This window comes from Aythya marila, assembly GCF_965140915.1.
Source record: "Aythya marila genome assembly, chromosome: 1".
Taxonomy (NCBI): domain Eukaryota; kingdom Metazoa; phylum Chordata; class Aves; order Anseriformes; family Anatidae; genus Aythya; species Aythya marila.
The window spans coordinates 154014581-154030579 of record NC_139042.1 but is presented as its reverse complement, the minus strand read 5'-3'; the positions used below and the strand labels follow the sequence as shown (position 1 = coordinate 154030579).

Genomic DNA, 15999 nt, shown 5'->3' with positions numbered 1-15999 from the left:
TGTTTAAATTACTGGACGTAAAAGAACTTTAATTTCAACATAATGTTGGCTTTTAAATAATTCTTTAAAGAACTATAGAAATACAAAAAAATGAGATCAACTTGTTATTTTAATCATTAAACCCCCTTATATATTGCACACTTCAGTTATGGTAGACGAAGCTTTAGACAGGAAAACTTTTCTGTGTACTTTTTATATAATATTTTTCTTGCATTCATTGTCATTCATAGTGATGGGGAAAGAAAGAACAGGGCAAAATAACTATTTTTTGAAATGCAAATTAGATTATTTAAAAATCCTCATTCGTACTCAGCTGTCCTTCCAGGTTGGGTATGAAGGATTACTTTACCTGACTGGATTTCAAATTGACAGTTGTCCTCTTAAAACACCGTTGTTGGTATAAAAAGAGAGTAATCAGGAGTTCAGCAAGATGCTAAATAGGATGACTTTGCTGGAAGCTGGAGTATGGTGACCAACACTTTGTGGTGATTCTCAAGATTTGGTTCATGAAGTACCAAAAGCTGAGATCACTTTCTCTTAAGTTTTGAAGAAAATTATGATAATCTGTAGTTTTATCAGTAGTTTCTGTGGTGACCCTGTTGGAGGCATGTACAAGTTTATCAGCTGGTGAGTTTAGCAAGTTTCGATCACTAGATGTGTCTCAGCTGAGAACGATAACACAAACACTGTGCTAAGGAGCCTGTTCCTCTAGGATATGGAGGTGCCATAGTGAACTGGAGGTGTGGGTTAAGACTGGTATTTATCCGTTTTTATTATTTTTTTTATTTATTTGTCTTGTAGGTTGCCATCACGAAAGCCAAAGTGGATTTCTCCGGGGTGGTGTGCCTGCCCCCTTCCGTCATTGCTGGAAATGGGCTGGACGGAGGAGGGGCTGGCGAAAATGACGATGAGCCGGTGCTGGTGTCCCTTTCGGCGGCCCCCAGCCCGCAGAGCGAAGCTGTTGCCAATGAGCTGCAGGAGCTCTCCTTGCAGCCCGAGCTGACCCTCAGCCTCCATCATGGCCGAAACCCCAACCTTCCTCCGCTCAGTGAAAGGAAGAATGGTAAGTGGTGCCACGAATGCGGGTCTCATGCAGTACGTCTCCACTGGTAGGCTTACGGGAAGTATCGCGGTGTTGGTGTGGTACATGTTGAGTTGACAAAACCGATTCCCGTTGTTAGATGGGAGCGGCTGATGTTGCTGTAGAAGTTCCAGAGAGTCTAGTGATAAACGCAGGTAGGTTGTTGTAGGTGAATACCAGAAACAACTTCCAAACGCCCATGTGCTTGTAGTGACTAGAAGTTGTGCAAGACAAGAGAGAGTCAAAGGAAGTGTTAACGCATCCTCTGACTACAGCCATCAGGGATCTGTACATTTTTCTTTGCCACTTTGGTCTGTACATTATCGGGGTGGATAATCTTTGTCACTGCAGATGTCTGAAAAGTTCTGTCAGACTTGTTAGAAAGAGGGACAAGACCTGGAGTTAACAATTAAATACCCCAGTAGGCCTTCAAAATCCTGGAGTGAGAATGACCAGCACACATATCTTAAGTTGTAGGTAGTATATGAAGAGTTGTATGAATCCCTCAAACTGTTTTCTGACTGATGGTAGAGTGGCAGAATATAGGGTCCCTTGGTAAGGCTGTGCCTTGAATACTGTGTTAGGTTCTGGGCCCATCACTAGTAGAAGGACATCGAGGTGCATTTGGAGCATGTCCAAAGAAGGGCAACAAAGCTGGTGAAGGGTCTAGAGAACAAGTCTGAGGAGCAGCTGAGGGAAGCGGGGTATTTAGCCTGGAGAAAAGGAGGCTCAGGAAAGACGTTACTGCCTTCTACGGCTACCTCAGAGGAGGTAGTGGCGGGGTGGGAGTTGGTCTCTTTTCTCAAGCAACTAGCTTGGACAAGCAACTAGTCTAGAACAAGGGGAAATGGCCTTGAGTGGCACCAGATGAGGTTTAGTTTGGATATTAGGAAAAATTTCTTCACTGGAAGGGTTGTGAAGCATTGGAGCAGGCTGCCCAGGGAAGTGGTTGAGTCACTAACCCTGGAGGTATTTAAAGGATGTGTAGATGTGGTGCTTAGGGACATGGTTTAGTGGTAGACTTGGCAGTGCTAGGTTAATGGTTGAACTTGATGATCTTAGATCTTTTCCAACCTAAATGATTCTGTGATTCGAGGACATTTTCTGGTGTTGGGAGAATGTGAACTGTGTGAAGCTCAAAATCGCCAGCCTGCCATAAAACTCTCCGTATTCAGTACCATCCTGTGACTGACAGGTGAAACAGTTTGATAACTGATGGCTTCTGCCTGTGAATTCCTTTTGGTCATCTTCCATTACTCTGCCCTCTGGGGTATGTGTTGGTGGCTGTTGGCAGTATGGAGGGCTTTGTGTGCAATTTTTGCAGTGTGAATTGCTTGTTACCAACTTCTGATGCTATCGACTTCAGGATGGTTGACTCCTGCATGCTTTATAATGCCTGGCGTTATATGTTGCATTACATGCATTATATAGAGTTGTGTGTCGCAGCATATTGGAAATGCTGGGGAGCGCTGGGGTGGCTTTATAGCCAGTACTGAATGTGTCTGCTGAAGTGATTTCGAATCCATGAACTGTAGGACAGTATTTTGGGTTGGAAGGATACCTCACTTGACATGCTTGGCTCTTTAGCTCCAGAAGCTGAGCGTGCACCCTTCCCTGGAAAGTGTATTAGTGTTTTGCTAGTTGGAAGAATTAGCTTCAACCTGCAGTATCGTTTTTAAGAAGATAAAGAGTTTTCTTGTTCATATACATTATGCCATCCTTCTGCTTTTAAAGGCTGTAAAAATGGTGAAGCTGGAATCTGCAAAACAGAACAAAAAGCTAATAATCCTTAATGTTTGCAGTCCTCTAAGTACGAGATAAAAGACAGCGGATGGAGATAAAGGTTAGTAGAAAGTAAAAGAGAAGGAAATGCAATGTTAGTATGGTGGACTCTGATCTCAGCACATCTCAACTAGTGGTAGACTTGGGTATTTTATAGTTATGCTGACACAGAGGTATTTCTAATGAGAATTAAATGAGGTAGTTTTGAATGTGGTAGAGGACTTGAAGGCAGCATGGGAAAAGCATACAAGTCTTCTGTTTCCAAAACCTGACAGCTGGCCAACTGGAGGTGACATTGTGAATTTACTGGAGGCAGGATTCTTCCCTTTGTAGTGAGCAAGACATGACAAAAGGTCTGGAAATGGGAACAGTTTACTCTTGATGCCACAAGGAAAGGGTTGCTAGCATTGGAACTGCTAAGAGTACCTAGTTTGGAAAAGGAACCTTGTAGCAGCACCTTGAGTAGATAAAAATGGGTCAAAACAGCATTTGTTATGGTCAGAGAAAAGAATATCTCTGTTACAGAAAAATTAGTCTATGTACAATGTACAATTCAGTTGTTTGAATAGATTTGAAAAATGGTATGATGGGAATGTTATACAGAAAATAGATGGTTTTTGTCTGTCAAAATAATGTTACTTTTACGGGCTCAGCCTTGAAGCTCTGTCATTGGGGGCTGCCAATCTACTTGACTGGAACAGGTAAAATACAGTTGGATTTGAAAAGTATCTGAAATGGAGCACCTCTACCTAGCTTTTGCCAAAGAAAATGAGGATATTCCCGGAAATGACTCATTAGGTGGGTCTCTTCGGAGCTGATGCTTTATCAGTGCTCAGCACAATAGTGGGAATTATACTGCTGGAGGTGCAGCTTTTCACTCAAGGCATGAAGTCCAAAGTCCTTGGTGTAGACTACCTGACCTTATCTCCAGATGTATACAGTGTATTTTTTTTCTACCAGGGTGTAATATGTTATGTTATATGCTGCTTGTGTGTACGTTCAAGTATTGTGGGACTAAAAAGTGCCATTGAAATACGGTTATCTGCAAACTGTGGCAGCATAAAAGGAGACTCGGTTCAGCAAGTTGCTGAGGAACGTAGCTGATGTGTTTTGAGTCGATAAACTTGTTCTCCCAAATGGGAAATTTTAAATTATCTTGGGAAAGAAACTGCACACCTGTTGAAAGCTTTTGAGCTTCTTAAAGCTCTTTTTTTTTTTTTTTTTTTTAACACGATGCATCTTTGTTGCTATGCCTTTAGCTTCAAACAACCTTTAGAGACGATCTGTTAGTCGAGATGGCAATCTGCTTAAACATTTCAGCCATCCAGGGTGGCTGTAGAAGCCTATCTGGTGCCGTGCAACTGCTCCTGTGACAATCTGCCAAATTCAAGGTATGAGGAAGACTCGAGACGAGTGCTGCTAGGAGGGGAGGAGATGGTAAAACCAGAGGCTTGCTGGAAGCTGCCGATGTGTGTCAAAGGGTCTCCTGTTTGCAGTTCCAGACAGGCATTGCTGACTCACAGCTCAGCTCACTCCTTATGCTTTACTGCTTAACCCTTTCTGTAACTTTTCCTGCCAGGAGGTCTCTCTTATCTGTAGATGTCTGTAGCAAAATCCTACGTGGATCTGCACTGAATTTGTTACTTCGGGCAGTGGTTCCGGAATGTGAACTGTTAGCTGAGGTAAAATTAGAAATTTCTTTGGCATGTAAAGCATCATGGATTGTGTATCCCATGGGAGAACTGGGAGTGCAGTGCTGTATACACATGCTGCCACATGCCCCAGGACAACAAATTTCTTTCTGGCTGCTTGTAGAGAACTGGAGAACAGCAACAGGCTCTTTCTGGGGGGCTTCTGGTTTGTTTTGTGTTTTTTCAGGCCCAGGCTCCACTTCGTGTTCTTCCCTCTTACCCCAGCTACACATTATCCTTGTAGATCCCTGGTTAGATGGGTGTAAAGACTTCAAACATGTTGCCTGGATAGTTGTCATTAAATTATACTAAATTAAAATGAGACAAAAGCCTTTAAGCCTGTGTGTGAACGACTGGAACATAACGGATAGATAAGATTTTTTTTTTGACACTTCTGTGGAAGGAAACCAAATGGGGCAAGGTGTTAGTAAAATATTTTGACACCTTTACTAGGCTCTACGCAGGCATTAAGCTTAATGGAGTATTTAAGTGTAGTTATTTAATTTGCCTTTTTGCCTCACAGTGAATTTTTTTTTTTTACCTGAATTTCACATTCCATTTCTTTTTTTAATCCATATTCATCAAGGCCTTGATCCCACAACTTTCTTAAATGATGAGAGATTACCAGGACTGACTCATTCTTGTAACACAGGCCAAAAAAGGTCATTACGGAGTCATTTGAAGCAGTTACCTTGATTTCTTTTTATTTTTTTAGTCACCTGTAGTAAAATGCCAAGATAAGCTTTCCCAACCCTTAGGGCAAGGTTGACAACAAAGCTCTGATGAATGTGGTTAAAGAAAAAAAAAAGAGAACAGGCTATGAATATATAATCTTGTGCGGTTTGATCACTTCTAATCAAGATTGTCTTTCTGTTTATCTTTATTTTAAATTATAATTACTTCCCTAGCTTATTGACCTTCTCTTATTGACCCGTGTTCCCCAGGTGAATTCATAGTTATCTCTGTGCACTGATCATGAAAAACATTGTGTTAGAAGTCTACCACTGGCCTGCTGCTTCTCCCTGTAGGCCTCTTTAAGGTTGGGTAACATTCTTTCAGATGAACTGTTGCATTTTGTGATTACAGGTTTGGACAAAACTTGCACCGGCTTGTCAGTTTTTGGGGGTTTACTTGATCTGGGATGCTTGCCTTCTACAAAGTGCCTACATATGTACCGGGGGTAAGGAGCCTAGCTGGAATGTGTGGAATTTCAGTATGACTTGAAGTCATGTAACAGGCATGTGCTTTATGGATCCGAAGGTACTCCCATTGCTGTGAAGACCTCATCCTGTACAAAGCATGGGATTAATTATTGCCACATAAGCTGCTGGAGATTATACCCATTTACAAATTGCAGTGTTGAACTTTTTTATTTGAATGATTTTAAGGAGCTAATTTAGTGACTGTGTTCGTTTACTGTCAAAAGACAGAAGTATCAGGGCACCTGGTTTTACTTTAAGGAATTGTGTGGGTGATTGCTCCTATAATTATTTTGTTAGGGTTTGTGTTCCTGTCTCCTGCCTCTTGCCCATTCCCATCCTGAATTGTTGCACTGAATGCAGTCAGATTCAGAAATTATTTTTAAATATAACTTACTAAGATGTTTTTGCAAACATTATAATTGTCTTCTTGCTACTGTGACTTTAAAAGCATTATCAGTGTTTTTATAAAATCATGACACAAAGCTATCCTTTTAAAAAGTGCATGTTGTGACTTGAAGGTGGGCGTCTGTGTTTATCAACAAGAGTTGATTTTATTCCTGAAAAAACTGTTTTTTTCTGTTGACAAAATCATTCTGAAATTGTTTGCTCAATTTTCTTTTCTGTTCTGCTGTGTGGAGGATTTCTGGAATGATGTGACTTAGTGGCAGTTCATTACCAAGTGATGGTTTCTGCCTCATCCAGAATTTATGTGTGACAAAGATGCTTAAGTCTGTATTGTAACAAAGACAGGAAATATATAGCTTTCTCTGATCTGTCCTTCACACACATTCCAGCGAGGCTGCCTGTTTTCTCTTTTGTGTGAGTAAGAGGAATGCTTGTTAGAATAAAAACAACCAGTCTATCTTGGATAGATTTGTGCTAAGAGACTTAATGTCCCAGGGGACTATAAATTTAGTATGCTGTCTGAAAATTTCTGATAGAGCTATGAGATTCAGAGCATGATGGAAGTGACTGGCCTGCTCCTGATGGGAGCTACTAAACGACTGAGAAGTGGTAATCTCTTAAAATATTTAAAACAAACAAACTTTTAAATAGCGATGGGGGAATAGTTAAGCTGGAGGGAGTAATGCCAAAGGCAGCTTTAATGTGGTGGCTTTAACAAGTTAGCTCTCAACGCAGTTTTTGTTTGCTCCCCATCAAGTTAACGTGATTATAATGCCCTCCCCGTCACTGGCTTGTGATATCCCTCTCTTCTGTCTCTCCTTTCCAGTTACTTTCTTGCTCCATTTTGCCTTTGAGGTTTCAAGGTTGAGGGCTGATGGATGGATATGTAGACATACGATTTGATAGTTATTAAATAAAACACTCCTGGAAGAATTTAAACTGTTTGCTGAGCAAGTCAGACCCAGATCTGGGCAGTTGTTTTGCTTATGTAAATAAGGTCTCTTGGGTTTTGCTGTTTTAAGGGTAGTAATGGGGAAAGGAGGTCTGATTCTGTAGAGGGAGAACGCCGTTCTGCAGGACTCTGTCCTACTTAAATAGCGAGTGGCTGCTTCACACAAGATTTTCATCATTTCACAACCGTCACACGCTGCTAGTACTTGGCAAACTGAATCATGGCTTGGGTGATGGCCTGTTTCTGTAATGTGTAGCTTTCCTTATGAAAAATGTCAAGTTTTCTATAATTTGTTTATATTAGGATGCTATCAGCTAGTTCTGCAGGCTGCAGCTGTCTTCTACAATCAGTGCATTACCACGAGGTGTAGTGAAGAAATCTCCGGCTGAAGGCATCAGGTAGTGCAGTCTTCACCTCAAATAAGCAACATGCGGTCATATGGGCCTACAGGAGTTCTTGTTACCTCTGAACTTTAAAACAAAACAAACCAACCAACACCCTACCATTCTGCTAATATTAATAATAATCAGTTATCTGTGTACATTTCCTTCTGCGTTCGTACTGCAGTAATACAGCTTGAGGTTCCAGGTCAACGAAAAGGTTTCTTTGTGGCAAGGCAAACCCCGTGTTTTCAAAGGGCTGTGCATACGATGCCATCTGAAGCGAGTTGGCTCTCTCCAAAAACGATGTGACACATTTACTCATCCGTGGAGACTTGTCACACGTTTTCTTGCCTTAGACATTAAAAAGTTTGCTTTTTTGTCACTTCTTATTTGCTTCTTTCTGTACAGTCATGTTGTTTTGTTTTGTCCTGCTTAATGCCTTAAATTTCTGCTGCCCGTAGTCACTGAGAATTCACACATGCCTTCTTCAGGGAGCTACGTGATGCTCCTGGGCCCTGTAGCAGAGTGCCTTTCCTCTTTGCTCACACCGCTTCCCTTTGTATTTCCACGTATTGCCAGAAAAATAAGCATGCATTTGCTGAACGTGGGCAGTTCCCTTCATTCTGGATGAATGCAGATATTCACAATAGGTGTTGAAATGACTCATTTTGGTCATGTTTCCTAAATTCTCAGGATATGGTTTTCCACTGTGGATCCTTTCCATAAGGACAAGAATTACCACTTAGGCTGGCTATTTATTGGAAGTCTGGTTGTGAATCCAAAACCACATAGGTAGCGTTTCACTATGACAGAAGGCCAAATGAGCTGATTTTTGTCCTTCCACAACACGTTACTGATGTAAGGAGTATGGAAATCAGATTAATATTACAATATCATCACGGCAAGGGATTTTCCTGTGCTGTTTAGAGTCCCCAAATGAGTTTCTGCTGCCTCCTTTGAAGCCCCAGATGTGTTTGTGGAGGGGAAGGAAGATGTGGTGCTAAAACCTGCCGTGTTCTCTCTCAGCTGTCGAGCAGCTGCTGGGGAGCTCTTGCATCCGAGTATTACAGAAACCCTGACGGGACTTAGGTTTGGAGGGCTCAGAAATCAGTGCAAAAGCCTTTTTGCACACCCAGTTCCTGGCTTTCATGAGTACTGATGCAATGGGGGAAGGATTCGGACTTGCTCCAAAGGATTTTAAATGCGAAAATTGGTCTTTATCTTTGATGCAGGGCTTAATGTGTTTTTGGGCTTGATGCAAGCAATGTGCAGTTACTTACTCGCAGGTGACCTAACGAGAAGTGACAATGAATTTGGGAATGGTGGGGAATAAGGGAAAGCTGCTCTGGGGACACAGGTGTTGGAATTAGTTTCAGATAATTAAATTATCTTTTGGGCAAATTACTTGAGACTCTTCAGAGACTGAAATTGAATTTCCTTTCTGTTGGGAGCTAGAATCACCTAGTGAGGAAAGACTTTAGTTCTATTTTGTTATCCGTTAATCTCAAGAAATATTTGACTCTGAAAGTTTTATCCAATATCCCAAACCTTTTGAATCTGAATTTTGGAAACAGCGGAGGCTGTGATCCAGAAAGGGTGTTTTGCTTTTTTATTTATTTATTTATTTATTTATGTATTTATTTTAAGAAACAGATGCTGCCATCTATTTGGAAGATCTTCCAGTCCTTTGGTACAGTAGCTCAGGTTTAGTGCCCAGCAATGGGGTTTGATAAGGGCTAGGGGAAACAATACAATTAGCAAGACAAACGACTGGTGAAGATTGGCAAAAAGTGGCTGGATGTATATGGTTTTGGTCATGTTACAGGCAGGATGTATATGTTTTTGGCCATGTTGTTTCTAAGCTGAGGATGACTGCGTGTTTATGTTAACACTGGGTCTCCTTGTCCTTGGAATGAAGTTGCCTCATCAGCAGAGCCCCTTAGGGGATTTGAAAGTCTACCCAAGACGTCATCCTCCTCTTTTAAAAGGAGAAAAAACTGCCAGTTCTTATATCCGACCCCTTCCTCCCCCTTTCCTTCCCCTTACAGAGCATCAAGGGGCGGACCTTACTTCTGCAAACTACACATCTTGCGTTCCCCTTGGAGTATTCATTTTTTTCCTAGCAGTAATTTGATTCTGGGCTGTTCCAACTTGCCTGTTGTGAATAAGCAGAGAACTGCATGTTGAAAAGCTGAGGTTTCTCAGTAGGCGCAGTTTTCATCATATGAGGATGAGAATTTCTTGCAAATTTTGAACAAGGTTAAAGTTGATAGGTCTTCGTGGTTTTTTTTTTTTCTTTTTTCTTTTTTTTTTTTTTTTGCCTGTCTTTATCTATTCTGTATGTAAAGCGAATCTTTAAGGGATTGTAACTGTTGAGAAAAGGATCAGCATGACGCTGCTGGAACCAGAAATGCAGATGACAGCACTCCAATCAGGTATCATCCCCAAACATATCCCGTGGGTAAATTTTGCTAGCAAATTATGGTGGCTGAGCTATACAGGGAGTGCCAGGAGGGTATGGGACTTGGAGTAAAGACAAATCAGAGAGCTGTCATGATTTCATGTGCAGTTTGAATGGGTACTAGTTGAGTGTTAAACACTGATCACTTTCAAGCTTCAGTGGAGATAAAATTACCTTTCTGTTCTTCATTTGGTAGTCCCCAGTGTTGAATTAATGTGTGTCACGAAGATTAGAAGTTCCCTAGCAAATCTAGGACTTATTCTAAGGCAATTCTTCTGTTTAGCTTTTGGCTTATTCATTGTTGGTGGTTGTTTGAGAGTTTTATTGTTAATTATTTTTTCGATTAAATGTATTCTTGATACTTTGGAGAAAGCTTAAATTGTTCTTGTTTTTTGTTTTTGTTTTTTTTTTTTTTTTTTTTTTTGTTTTTTTTTTGGTGGGGGAGGAGTACTTCTCATGCTTTGAAGCTTCCTAATACTTATTTTATGACTTAGGCATTAAAATGGCATTGTGTTTATATGATTTTTGTCCTAAATGCTGTGGTCTTTTTTATGATATTGCGCTTAGCTGCTAGATACGTACAGAGTTGTATTTCTGACGTGTAAGACAGGCTAGAGTTAAAATTATCTGTTAATGACTGTATGGTGTACTTATGTGGGGCATTTTTATCTGCGGCTTTGGGACATTCTGTAGTCGTGAAACTTAACAAGTATGTATACATATGAGTGACCTCTGTTTTATGGATGGGAACACAGGATGACTAACCTTGGTGAGATTTGACAGCAAACTTGTAGTAGCTTAGGACTTTGGGTTTGCATTTGTGTACTCTTCTATCATTTGTAGAGTGTTGCCTGAAAAGTAGAACATAAAACTCCAAAAGTGTCAAGACAGATTTGTTTCCAAGGCAAATGCTTTTTCTTTTCCTTAAATAGTGACTTGGAAAGAGACAAGTGAAACAATAACTTCATAGTTTTATACATGTGGTTTTTTGTTTTAATATTTTTTCTGAACATCTGTGTTTCTTCTGGATGCACAGCATTGCTTTCCTTAACTTAGTCTTATATTTTGCAAAGTATTTGAAGATTGCATGTCAATAAAGAACCCTGTACGATCCTTACTTTGTAGTTCTGACATACTGTACGCCTCTTCGCAGAACCAAAGCACGTCTTCCACCTCCTGTTGTAGATTGGAAAGACAGGAGAGGTTTTACATCAGGTGTGCATTTGATACAGAGTACACGCTTCTTGTCCTAACCCATAATACTACGGAGAGGTGTTTTTGAGACTATACAGTCCATCATTCCTCTAGTGGTACTCTGGTAGTCTGTGAATTTTGTTTTCCTTGATATGTCAGTCTTTATGGGAGGGCCTGAAAAAAACGTTTACCTCAGCATGTGTTGTTTCTAACAGGTTTTCTAATTGCCTTAATCTTTTTAGATGAAAAAAGAGCCATGCAATTTACATTTCAGGGCACTTGTAACTGGATTTGTATGTGATATTCTAGGAAGCTCAAAGAATAAAATAAGACTTATCAAAATTAGGGAAACAACCTTCATTAAAAAAACTTTAGTTATGGCTGTGTTTGTCTTTTCTTCCGAATGATGAAAATTCTTCAGGCTTGCATTTAATTCTTAAGATGAGAGCTTCTCCCAGTAAAGAGAACTCATACATCTTGTTTTTGTGGCTACGGTCATTGCTTTTGCTGAAGTCAGCTAATTTAGGCTTAGATTATGCAGTGACGTTTCGCGATGTTGAGGCAATTTCCTGGCAAGCTTAGCTTAACTAACGAGGGATACAAATTTATTGCACCTCTTCCATCAGTGGCAGCTCTTTTTTCTCATGGATCAACTACTGCTGGGAAAATATTTAGCAATAAGCAGCCCAATGTTTACAGAAACGGGTTCACAAGACTGGTGGGGAAATAACATACGACAACAGGATGGAACCGTGCACACAGTAAGCTTAAACTTAAAGACTTGCCTTGAATCATGGAAGTGTATTACCAGCTTCTAGATAAGGAAGAATGGCTTCTGGATGCCAAGACCAAATTGTTAAAAAATTTTGCTTAAAAAATTTAGTAACTTCAGCTGCTGTTGACTGCTACTGTTGTTTGACTGATTATGGTAAGTCATCTGTTGGGCAAACTACCTGAGGCTTTTTAGAGATGGAAAATGAATCACCTTTCTGTTATCTCCTGTCTGTTAAGAGCTAGAGTCATCTAATCTAGAAAGACTTAACTTTTCAAGGCTTCGTGGCCCCTATGTTCATCTCCATAAGCCCTGCTGGAAAGGTGGAAGCTGAAAACTATTGTACCAGTCAACTCATCAGGCTTTCAACCTGCTCCTCAACAGCGCTTGGAGAAGTAGAAGAATCATGGGCTAAGTTGTGTGAATAAATTATCCTGATAGGCTTGAGCACCCAAGCATTCAAAAAGCACAGCTTCATGACCTGCATGCTTTAAGAGTGCTTGACCTATGAAGTGCAGGCTGTAGAAGACTCCTCCAAGAGAATGCTTCTTCAGAACAAAATGTAAGTGAAGCAGAAACAAATTGATTATTGTGGTGCACATTGTGTTAACAGCAACAACAAAAATTAAACCCACCCAGTAGACCAAAAAAGGGAAGAGTAAAAGTCAACGCAGGTGATGACAGTTGAGGAAGAAAATGTGTAGGTGAAAATGAGGCTGAAAAGGCATTTCAGAAAGACAGTAGAGCCAGAAAAATTCATGAAGAGTAGAAACTTTACTGCTGCATTTGACGTCTCATTGGACTACTGAAATAATTTGAAGAACCGATCCAGCCATTCAAGCAGCAGTCATGCAGTGTGAGGCCAAGTTCCAGATTGACAATCAAGAATGTGGCTTTGGAAACCACTCCGTGCCATTATGTATGTTTTCATCCTATTGAAAGTGAAGCTGATGTGTAGGTCTGTACTGAGCTCTTGGCAGTGGGAGCTCCACAATTGTCCTTTTTCTACAAGAGTCACTTTCTGCAGCCTTCAACTTCCCAGAATCCGACTCATTTGTTTTCTTGATTTGCTGATTCCAAAAGCTTGTTGTTTCCTTCTCTTTATCTACCTCAATCTCATCTCCCTATGTACTCTTTCTGGTTTTTGTTCCCCTGAAGTCTTTTTCTTATTCTTGTCATTACCTAACCATCCCATATGGAGATCTTGCAAATTTTTTTGCTGTTGATCCCTGTTCAGATAAAGATACAGACTGAATGCTCTGGTGGTATGACCTGGCTTTGTTCTGTAACACAGACTGCTTGGCAGTTGGAATGAGTCACAAATATTTATTTTCTTTCTTTTTTTTTTTTTTTGTTAGTGAAGAGGGCTGTAGGAATTTTTATTTTTATTATTATTTTTGACACAGTTTATAATCCAGTAACACTTGAGACAGTTTTTCAACAGCCATGGAAGGGACTTGTGAAAAGTATAGGGAGATCTCAGCAGCCCTGGGTATGCTGTTGGCCTTTTTGGAAAGCTTATTGTAGAGAAAATTTCCATTGGATTGACATCTTTTACCGACGATGAGTGACGTGTCTGTGTAATCTCATGTCCTTGCAACAGCTTCCATATTCAGACCGCACTGTTCATAGTAGTGATGTGGAATAACAGTTGAATTACTGCTGTTGGTTTTTTCCTTATTACTCACACTGAAATTAGCCTTCCAGAGAAAGTCGTGTGTACTGAAGCAGTGCTTTTTTTTTTTTTCTGTTTGATAAAAATCTGAAGGTACATTTAGTAATATTAAAAGCTCAGTATTTTTGGCAGCACTAGAGGTCTTATACATGCAAATTTTGTGCTTAAATGGCAAACGTGAACTTTCAAAGATAATTTTCCCCTTTTTTTCTTAGTTGTTACTGTTCACAAGTTCCTTTTTATGACTTCTAGGAGATAACTGGGCAGAAACGTTTGTGCTCTACACATAGAGGTGCAATCAGCCAGATAAAACCCAAATTTCACATCACTTCTGCAGACGTGTTGCATGGCTGGATAAGAGTTATGACCACTTAGGGCCACTCAGAGTCTAACGATGCATTGCCAGAATTAATGGACATTAGCAGTAGTGCCCTTGGCCAAATGGCTACTTTTGGTAATTAGTTTCGTTTTGCTGTACTTCCAACTTCATTTATTGCTCTTGGTTTGTTTCTGGGCACTACCCTGTGGCTTGCATTGTCTTGGAATATAATGCACGTTAATAATGGTCTCTGTAATCTTCTTTCTATGAGTAAAACGGAAAAATGACCACCTCAACACAGGTAGTTTACTGGATAGCATCTCTTCAAGACCAAGCTAGGCATGCACACCAGAAGCCGGTTGTTCTGAACTGTGAAAAGAAATAATCACTGCAAATTAGTGTCTTCTTCAACCAAATGTAAAATGTCACTTATTTCCAGGAAAAGTGTGTTTTTGAGCTATTTTAGCTGATTAGGGATATAGTAAACTCGGTTTAGGACAAACTGGTGCTGATTCCATTCATTTTTCTTTCAAAACAGCTCCCGGGCTCTTTCTCTTCCCTCTTTGAAGTAGAGATGTTGAAGCGCTTTAGGGACATCAGCTGCTAAACCACATGTAATGGGCAGAAAGGGGACAGCAGGACTGTGAATTCATAGAGAAGGGAGGAGTGCCCCTTTCAGCTCTTTGAGGCATGACAAATGCAGAGCTGCAGTTTCTGTGGCTGGCTTTTTCTTTTTCCTATTGCAAATGAAGTATAAATTCAGTGCTGGCTCTTGATATTCGTAATGGAAATGTCTTATTTATGCACTTAACTGACTTCTAACTTCATCGTGTCTTTTTCAAGCACTTGTTGGATTTTTTTTCTTACTATTTTTAGTTACTATTAAAAGATTTTTTTTTATTTTTTTAATTGTAACTTTCCCCATATATTTTTTTTTCATTTCATTTTGTTTGAATAGCAGACCTTAAAATATCATTCTCTTCCTGGTTGTCCCCTAGGTTTGGAATTGCAAGATTTCAGTGAGCTCTTGAATCAAAGCAACGGGGATTTGGGTTTTGGATGGAGGGTAGGGGCGAGGGGAGAGCATGACTGGCTCGGTAGTTTGCATCATCACCACTTCAAAAATAGAACTTTTGATTTTGGTTTGGAATCCGTGGTATTTGGAAATGTAACCTTTTGTATCTAGGTAGCAAGTTCCTGGTAAAGAGTTCCCTGGTTGCTGGTAAGGTTCCCCGAGATGTGTATATTCTGAGTAGCGATAAAGTGACGCTTTGCTGGCTTTGAACCAGAATCCTGCATGTGATCCAAAGACTGAACAGAGTTATGTGAGCTTCATCGTCATCCTGCAGAGGGAATTCTTTCCGAAGCAGCAAATGGGACGTTGTTGAAGTCAGCTTTAAATATGGAAATTTTTCTGCCGGAGCTACTAAGTGCATAAAGGTCTGAGCTGGCTCTTAACGCGCAGCGAGGAGTGCACAACTGTGAGCTGCAACGTTGCGGAGTTATTCCATTCATGAAAGATTTGAACATAACCTTTTGCTGCCTTTTATCCCTGTGATTAACTGTTGAGTAATCAAACCATGGTTATTGTGCTAGTCAAACCAGGGTTAAAGGATGGAACTAACTAAATATATAAAGCATGCTTTTCATTTTTATTTTTTAATAAAAAAGATAATGTAGAAGACTACTCATTAGAATCATTTAACTGAGCAGTACCTATTTCTACTGACAACTTTAAGTTTAAACAAGAACCTGCTGGAAGTCCTGTAAAACTTGGAGCTTGCATTTATTGAATTGTTAAATTACCCATTAAAAAATGTTGTGTTTTTTTTTTTTTTTTCCTCCAGCTGGTTTGAAGATGCTCTCTGTTCGTTTGTATTATGCAGTGAGTGTTGCACTGCAGGTTGAGACAGAGGGAGGGGAAAAAAAAACATCAAGGCATATTTTTGTCTTTATACCTTCTATGAACGCACACATGCTCTATTTGTCCAAAAACAGTGAAGATGTGCTAGACACAAAACAAATATCCACTGCCTTGCTTTGATTCCTAACCCTTCTTATGGCTCCACTTTAATTTCAAAA

At 40.1% G+C, this 15999-nt stretch overlaps 1 protein-coding gene across 2 annotated transcripts in view; it reads left to right on the top strand.

Annotated features, from left to right (window-relative positions):
* Window positions 1–995: 995 nt before the first annotated feature.
* The window catches only part of MRTFA (myocardin related transcription factor A), a 73008-nt gene continuing 58004 nt past the window's right edge, over window positions 996–15999 (top strand). For both annotated transcript variants that reach the window (XM_082776661.1, XM_082776660.1), the window contains exon 1: window positions 996–1063. The gene's annotated coding sequence lies outside the window, so the exon portion shown is untranslated. The remainder of the gene's footprint in view (window positions 1064–15999) is intronic.